This window comes from Chrysoperla carnea (assembly GCF_905475395.1).
Source record: "Chrysoperla carnea chromosome X unlocalized genomic scaffold, inChrCarn1.1 SUPER_X_unloc_110, whole genome shotgun sequence".
Classification (NCBI taxonomy): Eukaryota; Metazoa; Arthropoda; class Insecta; order Neuroptera; family Chrysopidae; genus Chrysoperla; species Chrysoperla carnea.
Genome location: NW_025408057.1, coordinates 2,251 through 22,688, shown reverse-complemented (window position 1 = coordinate 22,688; position 20,438 = coordinate 2,251). Strand labels below are relative to the sequence as shown.

General features: G+C 23.9%; 3 non-coding genes across 3 annotated transcripts; all 3 read left to right on the top strand.

Annotated features, from left to right (window-relative positions):
- The first annotated feature begins 4,745 nt into the window (after positions 1–4,745).
- Positions 4,746–4,864, top strand: LOC123303632. The gene has a single exon (XR_006535736.1). It is a non-coding gene; the product is annotated as a 5S ribosomal RNA (ribosomal RNA).
- A 7,668-nt stretch (positions 4,865–12,532) lies between these two features.
- Positions 12,533–12,651, top strand: LOC123303631. The gene has a single exon (XR_006535735.1). It is a non-coding gene; the product is annotated as a 5S ribosomal RNA (ribosomal RNA).
- Positions 12,652–19,016: 6,365 nt separating this feature from the next.
- On the top strand, positions 19,017–19,135 carry LOC123303630. The gene has a single exon (XR_006535734.1). It is a non-coding gene; the product is annotated as a 5S ribosomal RNA (ribosomal RNA).
- The last annotated feature ends 1,303 nt before the right edge of the window (positions 19,136–20,438 follow it).

Sequence of the window (20,438 nt, the reverse complement as noted above, 5' to 3'; positions counted from 1 at the left end):
TATATAAGAGTAAATAAATTTGTTAATAAATATAACATATTATATAATTTGTTTACAACAAATTATTTTGTTTATAACATACATTACCAAATATTTTTATTTTTTTTTTTTATTGTAATATATCTGCAATAATAAATTATAATTTGTATATTATCTATTTTATTTTACAATAACTTATTGAATTTTTGAAAAAATTTTATTATAAATTAATATACTATTATATTTTTTATATATACAAGTTAAGAGTAACAAGTATCGATAGGAGATTATCGAATTTATAACTAATAAAACATTTCGCCTTAATCAAAGAAAATAAAGATTTTGCTATACCATTTTTTATACTTTCAATAAATAATTTATTATTAAATTTTTATTATTTCATTTATTTTTTAAAATTATTAAAAATATTTTTCTAATAATTATAAGCGTACATAAACAAGTAGTAAATGTAAAATGAAAATAATAAAGGTAATGTAATGCATTTGCATTACACTGATTTACGATATATATTCCGCGATATCCTTTATTATATTTAAAATTAATAATATTGATATACTAATAATAGATATATTCAAGCTATTAATATATAAAATTTTATATTAAATATGATATTAATAATTGTTTATTTAATTTTTTTGTATATATAAAAATAATTTACTCTTATTTAAAAAATTTGATGGCTCTCTTAAAAAGAGAGCCATTTTTATATGTTGATGTATTTTTATGTTATCAATTAAATAATATTTTCGATTTATTTATTTTGAACTTGTATATTTTGTAACAGCTTTAGTACCTTCACTAACAGCGTGCTTTGCCAATTCACCAGGTAATAATAATCGAACTGCGGTTTGAATTTCCCGACTTGTGATTGTTGAACGTTTATTATAATGTGCTAAACGTGATGCTTCAGCAGCAATACGTTCAAAAATATCATTAACAAAACTGTTCATGATACTCATAGCTTTACTAGAGATACCAGTATCAGGATGCACTTGTTTTAATACTTTGTAAATGTAAATTGCATATGATTCCTTGCGCTTCCTCTTCTTTTTCTTATCACTCTTTGATATATTTTTTTGAGCTTTGCCAGCTTTTTTTGCTGCTTTTCCACTTGTTTTTGGTGGCATTGTTACAAACAATTAATATACACAGATAGTTACAGAACACCAGTCAGTATATGTATGAGCGTGTCGTGTATACAACTAGCGTATTATATACGCGAAGATGGATATAACAATAAAAATGAATACTACTCTCTGATTGGCTGAAAATAATACTATAAGGTGATTGGTTTATTTTTAAAGTTTTATATTTTATAAATATTATAAATTAAAATACCCAAATAACATTTTAAACATTTATGTTACAATCCCCGTAACGTACACATCTGTGTGATTATATTTACAAAAAAAAATATTAATTAAATAAATTTATTCGCTATGTCTGGACGAGGTAAAGGTGGTAAAGTAAAGGGAAAGGCAAAGTCAAGATCAAGCCGAGCAGGATTACAATTTCCTGTTGGAAGAATTCACAGATTATTACGAAAAGGAAATTATGCTGAACGAGTAGGTGCTGGTGCCCCAGTATATTTGGCTGCTGTTATGGAATATTTGGCTGCAGAAGTTCTCGAGTTAGCTGGTAATGCTGCCCGTGATAACAAAAAAACACGTATCATTCCACGTCATTTACAATTGGCAATTCGTAATGATGAAGAATTAAATAAATTATTATCTGGTGTAACAATTGCTCAAGGTGGTGTATTACCAAACATTCAAGCAGTGTTATTACCAAAGAAAACTGAAAAGAAAGCATAAATTAAAAACATTGCATTAATTTTTATAATAATAATACATCGATCATAGGCCTTTTAATAAAAGGCCACAAATTTATTTAAAATAAGAGTAAAAATTATTTTTATAAATAATATATTATAATATTTTTTTAAAGAATCAATTTAAATAATTATAAATTAATGATTCTTTTTTTTTTTTTTCTTTTTTATATGTTATTATGGAAATAATTCATCATATTATGATGACATTTAGGTAACATATTATAAGAATATTCATAAAATATTATCAAAATAATATTGTATTATGATGATATTTAGACAAAATATTATAAGAATATACACAAAATATTATCAAAATAATATCATTAGATAACAAAACTGTTCATGATACTCATACCTTTACTAGAGATAAAAGTATCAGGATGCACTTGTATTAATACATATTATCACAACATCACAAAATATTTTTTAAAAGGAAAAATTTTTTAAAAATTATTATAAAATTTGATTGAATTAAATTTCAATTTATTTTTTTAATAATTAAAGAAAAAAAAAAGCATATAAACTTTCTATTGAAAATGTTATTTTCAACTAGATGGCCAAGTGAACTTTGTTACACAAACAATATATGACGTATTCGTTATTTAAATAATCAGTATCCTTTGATATTATATCAATACGTTACTCTCTTCTTTTGATACATATTAATAAAATTTCAATTTATAAGATTTTATGTCAATTATATAAATAATATTATAAATTTTCTAAATACATAAGTTAAGTAACAAAAAATTTGAATAACAAGATAAATTTATATATTATGTTTTAATACTCGATACTATAATATATCGCATCCGTTACCAATTATTCGGTATCCTTTGATTTATACACAGAATGAACCAAAAATATGTATCAAATTTATTTTATTTATTTATATATTTAATATTATTATTATTATTTTATATTACAAAGTTTCTTAACGAAGCTTACAATGATTTCTCATATCGTACTTAACAAAATTATTTAGATCATATAAAATTTAAATTGTTAAAAAATTTTTATATTTATTATTATTATTTATTTTTATTAAAATTACATAACATAAAATTAATAATATTTTAATAATTATATAAATTAATTCTTATTTAAAATAATCTTATATTAATCTCAACAAATACTCTAATAATATATTTTGTCATAAATTTTTTTATATTTAAAATAAATATTATAATATATAAATACTTATATCAGTATAAAATTTCTTTATATAATTATGAAAAAATTAATTTAATAGTTAATTATTGATATTAATGCATAAATAAAAGTATTTTCTAATGAAATATATTTTGTCAATGTTCGATTAACACATTTCATAATAATACGTTTTCATTATTGACAAAAAAAGTTTTTCTAAAAATGAAATCTTATACTATAATATATATATTTATATATTAAATTTTTTAATTATTTATATACTAATAATTTATAATAAATCGATATTAAATAAAAAATAAAAATATATACTTTTTAAGTTTACCTTAAAAATATTATTGTTTTGTATGATTGAAATAATTAATATTAAACTATGTTTATTAATAATTGTTAATAAAAAAATTAAATATATTTTAATTTATAAAATAAATATTATTATTAAATTTATAATTTATTATTTTATATATTATAGAAATTGAAAAAATAAATCATGTTTACTACGACAGTAAATTAGAAATACTATTTAATTTTTATGTGTTTTCTACATGGTACTTTGACTTACATAGGGACTTATATTATTGTGAATAATGATATAATTGAAAACCTTTATTTTTTATTTGATAGAATTATTATATTTTATCATTTAAATATTTATAATAAATACATTATTTTTATAAAGTAAAAAATATGGCCGAAGAAAATTCTACAGCTGTTGCAGCAACTGCGGTTACTGCTGCTTCTACAACACCAACAAAAAAAGCAACAGCTTCTGGTGCTAAACGTACAAAACAACATTCAAAACCAACACATCCACGTACATCAGAAATGGTTGTTAACGCAATTAAAAATTTAAAAGAACGTGGTGGTTCATCATTACAAGCAATTAAAAAATATTTAGCTGCAAATTATAAAGTGGATTCTGATAAAATTTCACCATTTATTAAAAAATATTTAAAAGCTGCTGTAACTGAGGGAGCCTTGGTACAAACTAAAGGTAAAGGTGCATCTGGTTCATTCAAATTGGCTGCTTCCGCTTCATCTAATTCTTCAGCTAAATCAAAAGTATCCAAAAAAGAAAGTGGAGCAAAAGGTTCAGCAAAGAGTGCTAAAAGTAAACGGGCACCAAAAGAAAAGAAAGCCACAACTACATCATTGGCAGCCAAAAAGCCTAAAGCAAAAAAAGCGACTCCATCATCATCAACTGCTGCTAAAAAAGTTACTGCAAAATCATCAGCGGCATCAAAAAAAGCACCAGTTAAAGCAAAACCAGCAAAAAGTACAAAATCCGCTGCCAAAAGTAGCCCTGCTCGTAAACCGAAAGCACCAAAAGCTAAGAAAGCTTCTGTTGCCAAATCATCTCCTACAAAAATTAAAAAAGCAGCACCAAAAAAGAAATGATCTGTTACTTTAATAATATATTGAAATATTTCATTATTTTTGCTAAAAAATGAAAATAACATAGGCCTTAATACAGGCCACAAATTAATATTTGATAAGAGTAAATTATTTTTTGTATAAATATTTTATAAAATAATAGTTTAGAAACATTTGCCACAGTCAGTACCACGGATGGGTGGCCACTTGAGAATACTGTGTGCGGTTGCATTTTTATTTAAAATATATGGTATAATAAATAAGTATATATTTAAATTGATTACTTCATTGAAAATTTTAATAATATACTTTAATATTAATGATATTTATGAAAAATATATATTTGTAAAAATTTTCATTTATTACTGGCAACAGCCATACCACGTTGAAAACACCGGTTCTCGTCCGATCACCGAAGTTAAGCAACATTGGGCACAGTCAGTACTTGGATGGGTGACCGCTTGGGAACACTGTGTGCGGTTGCCTTTTTATATTAAAAATATAAATTATTTTTCTTCTTTTCTTTTTTTTTACACACCATATATAAATATATGTTATTTAGAAATGTAAACCTTTTATATTATTCATCAACAAATAAATATTATTTTTTGTATAAAATTTTATTGCATTTATAACTCATATCATGGTTACTTTAAAGCGAGAAGTTTTTTTAATATTTCAAATGAATATAAAATAATATAAATTTTATGAAATTTATTTATTTTTAGAAATAGCAATCGCTTATAATTATAACAAAATTTTAATAATGTTTAATTTTATTTCAATAATTTATATTTATATATATATATATATATATATATATATATATATATATATATATTTTTTTTTAAAAATAATATACTCTTATTTAATAATATATGTTGGTCCTATATATAGGACCGAAAATATTTCTTATTTGTTTTTTTTTTTTTAAATTGTCATTTAAAACGCTTATGCACGTTCTCCACGAATACGTCTTGCCAATTGTATATCCTTAGGCATAATTGTAACACGCTTTGCATGAATTGCGCATAAATTGGTATCTTCAAATAAACCTACTAAATAGGCTTCACTAGCTTCTTGTAATGCCATAACAGCTGAACTTTGAAAACGTAAATCGGTTTTAAAATCTTGTGCAATTTCACGTACTAAACGTTGGAATGGTAATTTACGAATTAACAATTCAGTACTTTTTTGATAACGACGAATTTCTCGTAAAGCTACTGTACCAGGACGATATCTGTGTGGTTTTTTTACTCCACCAGTTGCTGGTGCACTTTTACGTGCAGCTTTCGTTGCTAATTGTTTTCTTGGTGCTTTACCACCAGTTGATTTACGTGCAGTTTGCTTGGTTCTAGCCATTTTCAAATAATAATGTTTTTACAAAAAAACACACAATTTTAAAAATTATATTCGACAATTTGATACTACAAAGTCAAATGTTTAAATGCGAAATAAATGTGTTGTATTTATATTTATATGAAATTTCAAAATTTTTGTTGTCATATCCTATTGGATAGCTATCAGAGTATGGACTAATCAAATTGTATAGGCGTGGCTTAAAAAATCTTTAATGCTTTATATAAAAAGGCACAATTGTACCGGCGCTCACATACATTACAATACTTGTGAGGTTAACACACGTGTTATCCGTTCGTTAAAATATTGTAAATAATTTTTGAAGTTATACTTCTTTTGGCGCGTTTTGATGAGAGTGAATTTGTGAGCTGCGCGCGCACGAACGACATGGTGAAGTTAGCCACAGAATTGAAATAATAAAAAAATATATCAACACTGAATATAGTTACAGTACTGAGTCTTCATACCATGAAGAATCTTCATACTATACAGTACACAGTACTTATATCCCTGAGCCAGTTCAAGTCAATGGTTGTGAAATATAGTATTCATATGAATAATTAATTTTGAATATTAATTTTATATAATTATTCATTTTTCTTCAATTTATTACATATATAAATATTATTTGTAAACTTTTGGCATTGTGTTGTGAAAAAACTGTAAAAACTTTAAGTGTTTTCAAATATTAGAGGTTAATTTTGTAAGTATAATATATAGATATATTTCTAAAGAACTTATTATTTTTCTAACAAATAATCAAATAATAATAAAATTTAATTATTTATTATTTATTATTTATTACTTTAGATAATAATATTTTATCATTTTGTGAATCGAATCGAATAATTTTAATCATCTCTTTTTAATTTATATTACAGATTACTTGAATAATTTTCCGGCATTTAATAGAAAACATCTAGCATTGTACTTCAATATACTGGCAAGTATTTTAATTCAAGTGATAATTATTAACTGTGAAAATATTGATTACAAAGAAATTAATTATCTAAGTTAATTAATAAATAATAAATAATGAAATATTCAATAAGAAACATTATTTATTTTAGATTAATAATTAATGTATTTTACAATGATTAATTGTAAACTATATTAATACTTGGCAAGTCCAAAATTAGTTCATTCACGAAAATCATGAATACTATCAAAAAATCAAATTCTTTTGAAGACATTTTACAGCATGTTCTATAATTTAAATGTTACTTATTTGTGATTTTTTTCATTTTAGTTGCGATGCCGATGACTAATGCAGAAATTTGTCGGCGTTACCGAAAGCGCAAAAAATCTAAATCGGAAGGAAATATATCTACAGCAGAACCCAAGCGACCTTATGAACAACGGCAACAAACATGTAACATGGATTCAAACCAAGCTGCAACTCCTGAGCCTCGATCAGAATCTGTTAATATTACAGTGAATCAAGTTGATGAAAATTTCAATATTTTTACGTTAATAAAATATTTTTTATTTAAACAAAATCTTTTTGATTGATTTTAATATTTATTGTCGATTACTACTGCATTTGAGTTATTTTAAATTTTTTTCATACGCCAAAGAAGTATAACTTCTAACGCGTGTACATAAGTACACACACTCTTTTTTTATTAAAATGACTGGCAGAGGAAAAGGTGGAAAGGGTCTTGGAAAAGGGGGTGCAAAACGTCATAGAAAAGTTTTGCGTGATAATATCCAAGGTATTACAAAACCTGCAATTCGTCGTTTAGCACGACGAGGTGGAGTAAAACGTATCTCTGGTTTAATTTATGAAGAAACACGTGGTGTACTTAAAGTATTCCTTGAAAATGTTATTCGGGATGCTGTTACATATACTGAACACGCAAAACGTAAAACAGTTACAGCTATGGATGTTGTATATGCATTAAAACGACAAGGTCGTACTTTGTATGGTTTTGGAGGTTAAGAAAATATAATAATTTACTTAAAATATTTAGTAAATTTATTAAAGAATATTTAATACATCCGATAAATTTAAACAGGCTTTCCTTTTTGGGAAGCCACTAATTTTATTTATATAAGAGTAAATAAATTTGTTAATAAATATAACATATTATATAATTTGTTTACAACAAATTATTTTGTTTATAACATACATTACCAAATATTTTTATTTTTTTTTTTTATTGTAATATATCTGCAATAATAAATTATAATTTGTATATTATCTATTTTATTTTACAATAACTTATTGAATTTTTGAAAAAATTTTATTATAAATTAATATACTATTATATTTTTTATATATACAAGTTAAGAGTAACAAGTATCGATAGGAGATTATCGAATTTATAACTAATAAAACATTTCGCCTTAATCAAAGAAAATAAAGATTTTGCTATACCATTTTTTATACTTTCAATAAATAATTTATTATTAAATTTTTATTATTTCATTTATTTTTTAAAATTATTAAAAATATTTTTCTAATAATTATAAGCGTACATAAACAAGTAGTAAATGTAAAATGAAAATAATAAAGGTAATGTAATGCATTTGCATTACACTGATTTACGATATATATTCCGCGATATCCTTTATTATATTTAAAATTAATAATATTGATATACTAATAATAGATATATTCAAGCTATTAATATATAAAATTTTATATTAAATATGATATTAATAATTGTTTATTTAATTTTTTTGTATATATAAAAATAATTTACTCTTATTTAAAAAATTTGATGGCTCTCTTAAAAAGAGAGCCATTTTTATATGTTGATGTATTTTTATGTTATCAATTAAATAATATTTTCGATTTATTTATTTTGAACTTGTATATTTTGTAACAGCTTTAGTACCTTCACTAACAGCGTGCTTTGCCAATTCACCAGGTAATAATAATCGAACTGCGGTTTGAATTTCCCGACTTGTGATTGTTGAACGTTTATTATAATGTGCTAAACGTGATGCTTCAGCAGCAATACGTTCAAAAATATCATTAACAAAACTGTTCATGATACTCATAGCTTTACTAGAGATACCAGTATCAGGATGCACTTGTTTTAATACTTTGTAAATGTAAATTGCATATGATTCCTTGCGCTTCCTCTTCTTTTTCTTATCACTCTTTGATATATTTTTTTGAGCTTTGCCAGCTTTTTTTGCTGCTTTTCCACTTGTTTTTGGTGGCATTGTTACAAACAATTAATATACACAGATAGTTACAGAACACCAGTCAGTATATGTATGAGCGTGTCGTGTATACAACTAGCGTATTATATACGCGAAGATGGATATAACAATAAAAATGAATACTACTCTCTGATTGGCTGAAAATAATACTATAAGGTGATTGGTTTATTTTTAAAGTTTTATATTTTATAAATATTATAAATTAAAATACCCAAATAACATTTTAAACATTTATGTTACAATCCCCGTAACGTACACATCTGTGTGATTATATTTACAAAAAAAAATATTAATTAAATAAATTTATTCGCTATGTCTGGACGAGGTAAAGGTGGTAAAGTAAAGGGAAAGGCAAAGTCAAGATCAAGCCGAGCAGGATTACAATTTCCTGTTGGAAGAATTCACAGATTATTACGAAAAGGAAATTATGCTGAACGAGTAGGTGCTGGTGCCCCAGTATATTTGGCTGCTGTTATGGAATATTTGGCTGCAGAAGTTCTCGAGTTAGCTGGTAATGCTGCCCGTGATAACAAAAAAACACGTATCATTCCACGTCATTTACAATTGGCAATTCGTAATGATGAAGAATTAAATAAATTATTATCTGGTGTAACAATTGCTCAAGGTGGTGTATTACCAAACATTCAAGCAGTGTTATTACCAAAGAAAACTGAAAAGAAAGCATAAATTAAAAACATTGCATTAATTTTTATAATAATAATACATCGATCATAGGCCTTTTAATAAAAGGCCACAAATTTATTTAAAATAAGAGTAAAAATTATTTTTATAAATAATATATTATAATATTTTTTTAAAGAATCAATTTAAATAATTATAAATTAATGATTCTTTTTTTTTTTTTTCTTTTTTATATGTTATTATGGAAATAATTCATCATATTATGATGACATTTAGGTAACATATTATAAGAATATTCATAAAATATTATCAAAATAATATTGTATTATGATGATATTTAGACAAAATATTATAAGAATATACACAAAATATTATCAAAATAATATCATTAGATAACAAAACTGTTCATGATACTCATACCTTTACTAGAGATAAAAGTATCAGGATGCACTTGTATTAATACATATTATCACAACATCACAAAATATTTTTTAAAAGGAAAAATTTTTTAAAAATTATTATAAAATTTGATTGAATTAAATTTCAATTTATTTTTTTATTAATTAAAAAAAAAAAAAAGCATATAAACTTTCTATTGAAAATGTTATTTTCAACTAGATGGCCAAGTGAACTTTGTTACACAAACAATATATGACGTATTCGTTATTTAAATAATCAGTATCCTTTGATATTATATCAATACGTTACTCTCTTCTTTTGATACATATTAATAAAATTTCAATTTATAAGATTTTATGTCAATTATATAAATAATATTATAAATTTTCTAAATACATAAGTTAAGTAACAAAAAATTTGAATAACAAGATAAATTTATATATTATGTTTTAATACTCGATACTATAATATATCGCATCCGTTACCAATTATTCGGTATCCTTTGATTTATAAACAGAATGAACCAAAAATATGTATCAAATTTATTTTATTTATTTATATATTTAATATTATTATTATTATTTTATATTACAAAGTTTCTTAACGAAGCTTACAATGATTTCTCATATCGTACTTAACAAAATTATTTAGATCATATAAAATTTAAATTGTTAAAAAATTTTTATATTTATTATTATTATTTATTTTTATTAAAATTACATAACATAAAATTAATAATATTTTAATAATTATATAAATTAATTCTTATTTAAAATAATCTTATATTAATCTCAACAAATACTCTAATAATATATTTTGTCATAAATTTTTTTATATTTAAAATAAATATTATAATATATAAATACTTATATCAGTATAAAATTTCTTTATATAATTATGAAAAAATTAATTTAATAGTTAATTATTGATATTAATGCATAAATAAAAGTATTTTCTAATGAAATATATTTTGTCAATGTTCGATTAACACATTTCATAATAATACGTTTTCATTATTGACAAAAAAAGTTTTTCTAAAAATGAAATCTTATACTATAATATATATATTTATATATTAAATTTTTTAATTATTTATATACTAATAATTTATAATAAATCGATATTAAATAAAAAATAAAAATATATACTTTTTAAGTTTACCTTAAAAATATTATTGTTTTGTATGATTGAAATAATTAATATTAAACTATGTTTATTAATAATTGTTAATAAAAAAATTAAATATATTTTAATTTATAAAATAAATATTATTATTAAATTTATAATTTATTATTTTATATATTATAGAAATTGAAAAAATAAATCATGTTTACTACGACAGTAAATTAGAAATACTATTTAATTTTTATGTGTTTTCTACATGGTACTTTGACTTACATAGGGACTTATATTATTGTGAATAATGATATAATTGAAAACCTTTATTTTTTATTTGATAGAATTATTATATTTTATCATTTAAATATTTATAATAAATACATTATTTTTATAAAGTAAAAAATATGGCCGAAGAAAATTCTACAGCTGTTGCAGCAACTGCGGTTACTGCTGCTTCTACAACACCAACAAAAAAAGCAACAGCTTCTGGTGCTAAACGTACAAAACAACATTCAAAACCAACACATCCACGTACATCAGAAATGGTTGTTAACGCAATTAAAAATTTAAAAGAACGTGGTGGTTCATCATTACAAGCAATTAAAAAATATTTAGCTGCAAATTATAAAGTGGATTCTGATAAAATTTCACCATTTATTAAAAAATATTTAAAAGCTGCTGTAACTGAGGGAGCCTTGGTACAAACTAAAGGTAAAGGTGCATCTGGTTCATTCAAATTGGCTGCTTCCGCTTCATCTAATTCTTCAGCTAAATCAAAAGTATCCAAAAAAGAAAGTGGAGCAAAAGGTTCAGCAAAGAGTGCTAAAAGTAAACGGGCACCAAAAGAAAAGAAAGCCACAACTACATCATTGGCAGCCAAAAAGCCTAAAGCAAAAAAAGCGACTCCATCATCATCAACTGCTGCTAAAAAAGTTACTGCAAAATCATCAGCGGCATCAAAAAAAGCACCAGTTAAAGCAAAACCAGCAAAAAGTACAAAATCCGCTGCCAAAAGTAGCCCTGCTCGTAAACCGAAAGCACCAAAAGCTAAGAAAGCTTCTGTTGCCAAATCATCTCCTACAAAAATTAAAAAAGCAGCACCAAAAAAGAAATGATCTGTTACTTTAATAATATATTGAAATATTTCATTATTTTTGCTAAAAAATGAAAATAACATAGGCCTTAATACAGGCCACAAATTAATATTTGATAAGAGTAAATTATTTTTTGTATAAATATTTTATAAAATAATAGTTTAGAAACATTTGCCACAGTCAGTACCACGGATGGGTGGCCACTTGAGAATACTGTGTGCGGTTGCATTTTTATTTAAAATATATGGTATAATAAATAAGTATATATTTAAATTGATTACTTCATTGAAAATTTTAATAATATACTTTAATATTAATGATATTTATGAAAAATATATATTTGTAAAAATTTTCATTTATTACTGGCAACAGCCATACCACGTTGAAAACACCGGTTCTCGTCCGATCACCGAAGTTAAGCAACATTGGGCACAGTCAGTACTTGGATGGGTGACCGCTTGGGAACACTGTGTGCGGTTGCCTTTTTATATTAAAAATATAAATTATTTTTCTTCTTTTCTTTTTTTTTACACACCATATATAAATATATGTTATTTAGAAATGTAAACCTTTTATATTATTCATCAACAAATAAATATTATTTTTTGTATAAAATTTTATTGCATTTATAACTCATATCATGGTTACTTTAAAGCGAGAAGTTTTTTTAATATTTCAAATGAATATAAAATAATATAAATTTTATGAAATTTATTTATTTTTAGAAATAGCAATCGCTTATAATTATAACAAAATTTTAATAATGTTTAATTTTATTTCAATAATTTATATTTATATATATATATATATATATATATATATATATATATATATATATATTTTTTAATAAAAATAATATACTCTTATTTAATAATATATGTTGGTCCTATATATAGGACCGAAAATATTTCTTATTTGTTTTTTTTTTTTTAAATTGTCATTTAAAACGCTTATGCACGTTCTCCACGAATACGTCTTGCCAATTGTATATCCTTAGGCATAATTGTAACACGCTTTGCATGAATTGCGCATAAATTGGTATCTTCAAATAAACCTACTAAATAGGCTTCACTAGCTTCTTGTAATGCCATAACAGCTGAACTTTGAAAACGTAAATCGGTTTTAAAATCTTGTGCAATTTCACGTACTAAACGTTGGAATGGTAATTTACGAATTAACAATTCAGTACTTTTTTGATAACGACGAATTTCTCGTAAAGCTACTGTACCAGGACGATATCTGTGTGGTTTTTTTACTCCACCAGTTGCTGGTGCACTTTTACGTGCAGCTTTCGTTGCTAATTGTTTTCTTGGTGCTTTACCACCAGTTGATTTACGTGCAGTTTGCTTGGTTCTAGCCATTTTCAAATAATAATGTTTTTACAAAAAAACACACAATTTTAAAAATTATATTCGACAATTTGATACTACAAAGTCAAATGTTTAAATGCGAAATAAATGTGTTGTATTTATATTTATATGAAATTTCAAAATTTTTGTTGTCATATCCTATTGGATAGCTATCAGAGTATGGACTAATCAAATTGTATAGGCGTGGCTTAAAAAATCTTTAATGCTTTATATAAAAAGGCACAATTGTACCGGCGCTCACATACATTACAATACTTGTGAGGTTAACACACGTGTTATCCGTTCGTTAAAATATTGTAAATAATTTTTTATTAAAATGACTGGCAGAGGAAAAGGTGGAAAGGGTCTTGGAAAAGGGGGTGCAAAACGTCATAGAAAAGTTTTGCGTGATAATATCCAAGGTATTACAAAACCTGCAATTCGTCGTTTAGCACGACGAGGTGGAGTAAAACGTATCTCTGGTTTAATTTATGAAGAAACACGTGGTGTACTTAAAGTATTCCTTGAAAATGTTATTCGGGATGCTGTTACATATACTGAACACGCAAAACGTAAAACAGTTACAGCTATGGATGTTGTATATGCATTAAAACGACAAGGTCGTACTTTGTATGGTTTTGGAGGTTAAGAAAATATAATAATTTACTTAAAATATTTAGTAAATTTATTAAAGAATATTTAATACATCCGATAAATTTAAACAGGCTTTCCTTTTTGGGAAGCCACTAATTTTATTTATATAAGAGTAAATAAATTTGTTAATAAATATAACATATTATATAATTTGTTTACAACAAATTATTTTGTTTATAACATACATTACCAAATATTTTTATTTTTTTTTTTTATTGTAATATATCTGCAATAATAAATTATAATTTGTATATTATCTATTTTATTTTACAATAACTTATTGAATTTTTGAAAAAATTTTATTATAAATTAATATACTATTATATTTTTTATATATACAAGTTAAGAGTAACAAGTATCGATAGGAGATTATCGAATTTATAACTAATAAAACATTTCGCCTTAATCAAAGAAAATAAAGATTTTGCTATACCATTTTTTATACTTTCAATAAATAATTTATTATTAAATTTTTATTATTTCATTTATTTTTTAAAATTATTAAAAATATTTTTCTAATAATTATAAGCGTACATAAACAAGTAGTAAATGTAAAATGAAAATAATAAAGGTAATGTAATGCATTTGCATTACACTGATTTACGATATATATTCCGCGATATCCTTTATTATATTTAAAATTAATAATATTGATATACTAATAATAGATATATTCAAGCTATTAATATATAAAATTTTATATTAAATATGATATTAATAATTGTTTATTTAATTTTTTTGTATATATAAAAATAATTTACTCTTATTTAAAAAATTTGATGGCTCTCTTAAAAAGAGAGCCGTTTTTATATGTTGATGTATTTTTATGTTATCAATTAAATAATATTTTCGATTTATTTATTTTGAACTTGTATATTTTGTAACAGCTTTAGTACCTTCACTAACAGCGTGCTTTGCCAATTCACCAGGTAATAATAATCGAACTGCGGTTTGAATTTCCCGACTTGTGATTGTTGAACGTTTATTATAATGTGCTAAACGTGATGCTTCAGCAGCAATACGTTCAAAAATATCATTAACAAAACTGTTCATGATACTCATAGCTTTACTAGAGATACCAGTATCAGGATGCACTTGTTTTAATACTTTGTAAATGTAAATTGCATATGATTCCTTGCGCTTCCTCTTCTTTTTCTTATCACTCTTTGATATATTTTTTTGAGCTTTGCCAGCTTTTTTTGCTGCTTTTCCACTTGTTTTTGGTGGCATTGTTACAAACAATTAATATACACAGATAGTTACAGAACACCAGTCAGTATATGTATGAGCGTGTCGTGTATACAACTAGCGTATTATATACGCGAAGATGGATATAACAATAAAAATGAATACTACTCTCTGATTGGCTGAAAATAATACTATAAGGTGATTGGTTTATTTTTAAAGTTTTATATTTTATAAATATTATAAATTAAAATACCCAAATAACATTTTAAACATTTATGTTACAATCCCCGTAACGTACACATCTGTGTGATTATATTTACAAAAAAAAATATTAATTAAATAAATTTATTCGCTATGTCTGGACGAGGTAAAGGTGGTAAAGTAAAGGGAAAGGCAAAGTCAAGATCAAGCCGAGCAGGATTACAATTTCCTGTTGGAAGAATTCACAGATTATTACGAAAAGGAAATTATGCTGAACGAGTAGGTGCTGGTGCCCCAGTATATTTGGCTGCTGTTATGGAATATTTGGCTGCAGAAGTTCTCGAGTTAGCTGGTAATGCTGCCCGTGATAACAAAAAAACACGTATCATTCCACGTCATTTACAATTGGCAATTCGTAATGATGAAGAATTAAATAAATTATTATCTGGTGTAACAATTGCTCAAGGTGGTGTATTACCAAACATTCAAGCAGTGTTATTACCAAAGAAAACTGAAAAGAAAGCATAAATTAAAAACATTGCATTAATTTTTATAATAATAATACATCGATCATAGGCCTTTTAATAAAAGGCCACAAATTTATTTAAAATAAGAGTAAAAAATTATTTTTATAAATAATATATTATAATATTTTTTTAAAGAATCAATTTAAATAATTATAAATTAATGATTCTTTTTTTTTTTTTTCTTTTTTATATGTTATTATGGAAATAATTCATCATATTATGATGACATTTAGGTAACATATTATAAGAATATTCATAAAATATTATCAAAATAATATTGTATTATGATGATATTTAGACAAAATATTATAAGAATATACACAAAATATTATCAAAATAATATCATTAGATAACAAAACTGTTCATGATACTCATACCTTTACTAGAGATAAAAGTATCAGGATGCACTTGTATTAATACATATTATCACAACATCACAAAATATTTTTTAAAAGGAAAAATTTTTTAAAAATTATTATAAAATTTGATTGAATTAAATTTCAATTTATTTTTTTAATAATTAAAGAAAAAAAAAAGCATATAAACTTTCTATTGAAAATGTTATTTTCAACTAGATGGCCAAGTGAACTTTGTTACACAAACAATATATGACGTATTCGTTATTTAAATAATCAGTATCCTTTGATATTATATCAATACGTTACTCTCTTCTTTTGATACATATTAATAAAATTTCAATTTATAAGATTTTATGTCAATTATATAAATAATATTATAAATTTTCTAAATACATAAGTTAAGTAACAAAAAATTTGAATAACAAGATAAATTTATATATTATGTTTTAATACTCGATACTATAATATATCGCATCCGTTACCAATTATTCGGTATCCTTTGATTTATACACAGAATGAACCAAAAATATGTATCAAATTTATTTTATTTATTTATATATTTAATATTATTATTATTATTTTATATTACAAAGTTTCTTAACGAAGCTTACAATGATTTCTCATATCGTACTTAACAAAATTATTTAGATCATATAAAATTTAAATTGTTAAAAAATTTTTATATTTATTATTATTATTTATTTTTATTAAAATTACATAACATAAAATTAATAATATTTTAATAATTATATAAATTAATTCTTATTTAAAATAATCTTATATTAATCTCAACAAATACTCTAATAATATATTTTGTCATAAATTTTTTTATATTTAAAATAAATATTATAATATATAAATACTTATATCAGTATAAAATTTCTTTATATAATTATGAAAAAATTAATTTAATAGTTAATTATTGATATTAATGCATAAATAAAAGTATTTTCTAATGAAATATATTTTGTCAATGTTCGATTAACACATTTCATAATAATACGTTTTCATTATTGACAAAAAAGTTTTTCTAAAAATGAAATCTTATACTATAATATATATATTTATATATTAAATTTTTTAATTATTTATATACTAATAATTTATAATAAATCGATATTAAATAAAAAATAAAAATATATACTTTTTAAGTTTACCTTAAAAATATTATTGTTTTGTATGATTGAAATAATTAATATTAAACTATGTTTATTAATAATTGTTAATAAAAAATTAAATATATTTTAATTTATAAAATAAATATTATTATTAAATTTATAATTTATTATTTTATATATTATAGAAATTGAAAAAATAAATCATGTTTACTACGACAGTAAATTAGAAATACTATTTAATTTTTATGTGTTTTCTACATGGTACTTTGACTTACATAGGGACTTATATTATTGTGAATAATGATATAATTGAAAACCTTTATTTTTTATTTGATAGAATTATTATATTTTATCATTTAAATATTTATAATAAATACATTATTTTTATAAAGTAAAAAATATGGCCGAAGAAAATTCTACAGCTGTTGCAGCAACTGCGGTTACTGCTGCTTCTACAACACCAACAAAAAAAGCAACAGCTTCTGGTGCTAAACGTACAAAACAACATTCAAAACCAACACATCCACGTACATCAGAAATGGTTGTTAACGCAATTAAAAATTTAAAGAACGTGGTGGTTCATCATTACAAGCAATTAAAAATATTTAGCTGCAAATTATAAAGTGGATTCTGATAAAATTTCACCATTTATTAAAAAATATTTAAAAGCTGCTGTAACTGAGGGAGCCTTGGTACAAACTAAAGGTAAAGGTGCATCTGGTTCATTCAAATTGGCTGCTTCCGCTTCATCTAATTCTTCAGCTAAATCAAAAGTATCCAAAAAAGAAAGTGGAGCAAAAGGTTCAGCAAAGAGTGCTAAAAGTAAACGGGCACCAAAAGAAAAGAAAGCCACAACTACATCATTGGCAGCCAAAAAGCCTAAAGCAAAAAAAGCGACTCCATCATCATCAACTGCTGCTAAAAAAGTTACTGCAAAATCATCAGCGGCATCAAAAAAAGCACCAGTTAAAGCAAAACCAGCAAAAAGTACAAAATCCGCTGCCAAAAGTAGCCCTGCTCGTAAACCGAAAGCACCAAAAGCTAAGAAAGCTTCTGTTGCCAAATCATCTCCTACAAAAATTAAAAAAGCAGCACCAAAAAAGAAATGATCTGTTACTTTAATAATATATTGAAATATTTCATTATTTTTGCTAAAAAATGAAAATAACATAGGCCTTAATACAGGCCACAAATTAATATTTGATAAGAGTAAATTATTTTTTGTATAAATATTTTATAAAATAATAGTTTAGAAACATTTGCCACAGTCAGTACCACGGATGGGTGGCCACTTGAGAATACTGTGTGCGGTTGCATTTTTATTTAAAATATATGGTATAATAAATAAGTATATATTTAAATTGATTACTTCATTGAAAATTTTAATAATATACTTTAATATTAATGATATTTATGAAAAATATATATTTGTAAAAATTTTCATTTATTACTGGCAACAGCCATACCACGTTGAAAACACCGGTTCTCGTCCGATCACCGAAGTTAAGCAACATTGGGCACAGTCAGTACTTGGATGGGTGACCGCTTGGGAACACTGTGTGCGGTTGCCTTTTTATATTAAAAATATAAATTATTTTTCTTCTTTTCTTTTTTTTTACACACCATATATAAATATATGTTATTTAGAAATGTAAACCTTTTATATTATTCATCAACAAATAAATATTATTTTTTGTATAAAATTTTATTGCATTTATAACTCATATCATGGTTACTTTAAAGCGAGAAGTTTTTTTAATATTTCAAATGAATATAAAATAATATAAATTTTATGAAATTTATTTATTTTTAGAAATAGCAATCGCTTATAATTATAACAAAATTTTAATAATGTTTAATTTTATTTCAATAATTTATATTTATATATATATATATATATATATATATATATATATATATATATATATATATATATATATATTTTTTTAATAAAAATAATATACTCTTATTTAATAATATATGTTGGTCCTATATATAGGACCGAAAATATTTCTTATTTGTTTTTTTTTTTTTAAATTGTCATTTAAAACGCTTATGCACGTTCTCCACGAATACGTCTTGCCAATTGTATATCCTTAGGCATAATTGTAACACGCTTTGCATGAATTGCGCATAAATTGGTATCTTCAAATAAACCTACTAAATAGGCTTCACTAGCTTCTTGTAATGCCATAACAGCTGAACTTTGAAAACGTAAATCGGTTTTAAAATCTTGTGCAATTTCACGTACTAAACGTTGGAATGGTAATTTACGAATTAACAATTCAGTACTTTTTTGATAACGACGAATTTCTCGTAAAGCTACTGTACCAGGACGATATCTGTGTGGTTTTTTTACTCCACCAGTTGCTGGTGCACTTTTACGTGCAGCTTTCGTTGCTAATTGTTTTCTTGGTGCTTTACCACCAGTTGATTTACGTGCAGTTTGCTTGGTTCTAGCCATTTTCAAATAATAATGTTTTTACAAAAAAACACACAATTTTAAAAATTATATTCGACAATTTGATACTACAAGTCAAATGTTTAAATGCGAAATAAATGTGTTGTATTTATATTTATATGAAATTTCAAAATTTTTGTTGTCATATCCTATTGGATAGCTATCAGAGTATGGACTAATCAAATTGTATAGGCGTGGCTTAAAAATCTTTAATGCTTTATATAAAAAGGCACAATTGTACCGGCGCTCACATACATTACAATACTTGTGAGGTTAACACACGTGTTATCCGTTCGTTAAAATATTGTAAATAATTTTTTATTAAAATGACTGGCAGAGGAAAAGGTGGAAAGGGTCTTGGAAAAGGGGGTGCAAAACGTCATAGAAAAGTTTTGCGTGATAATATCCAAGGT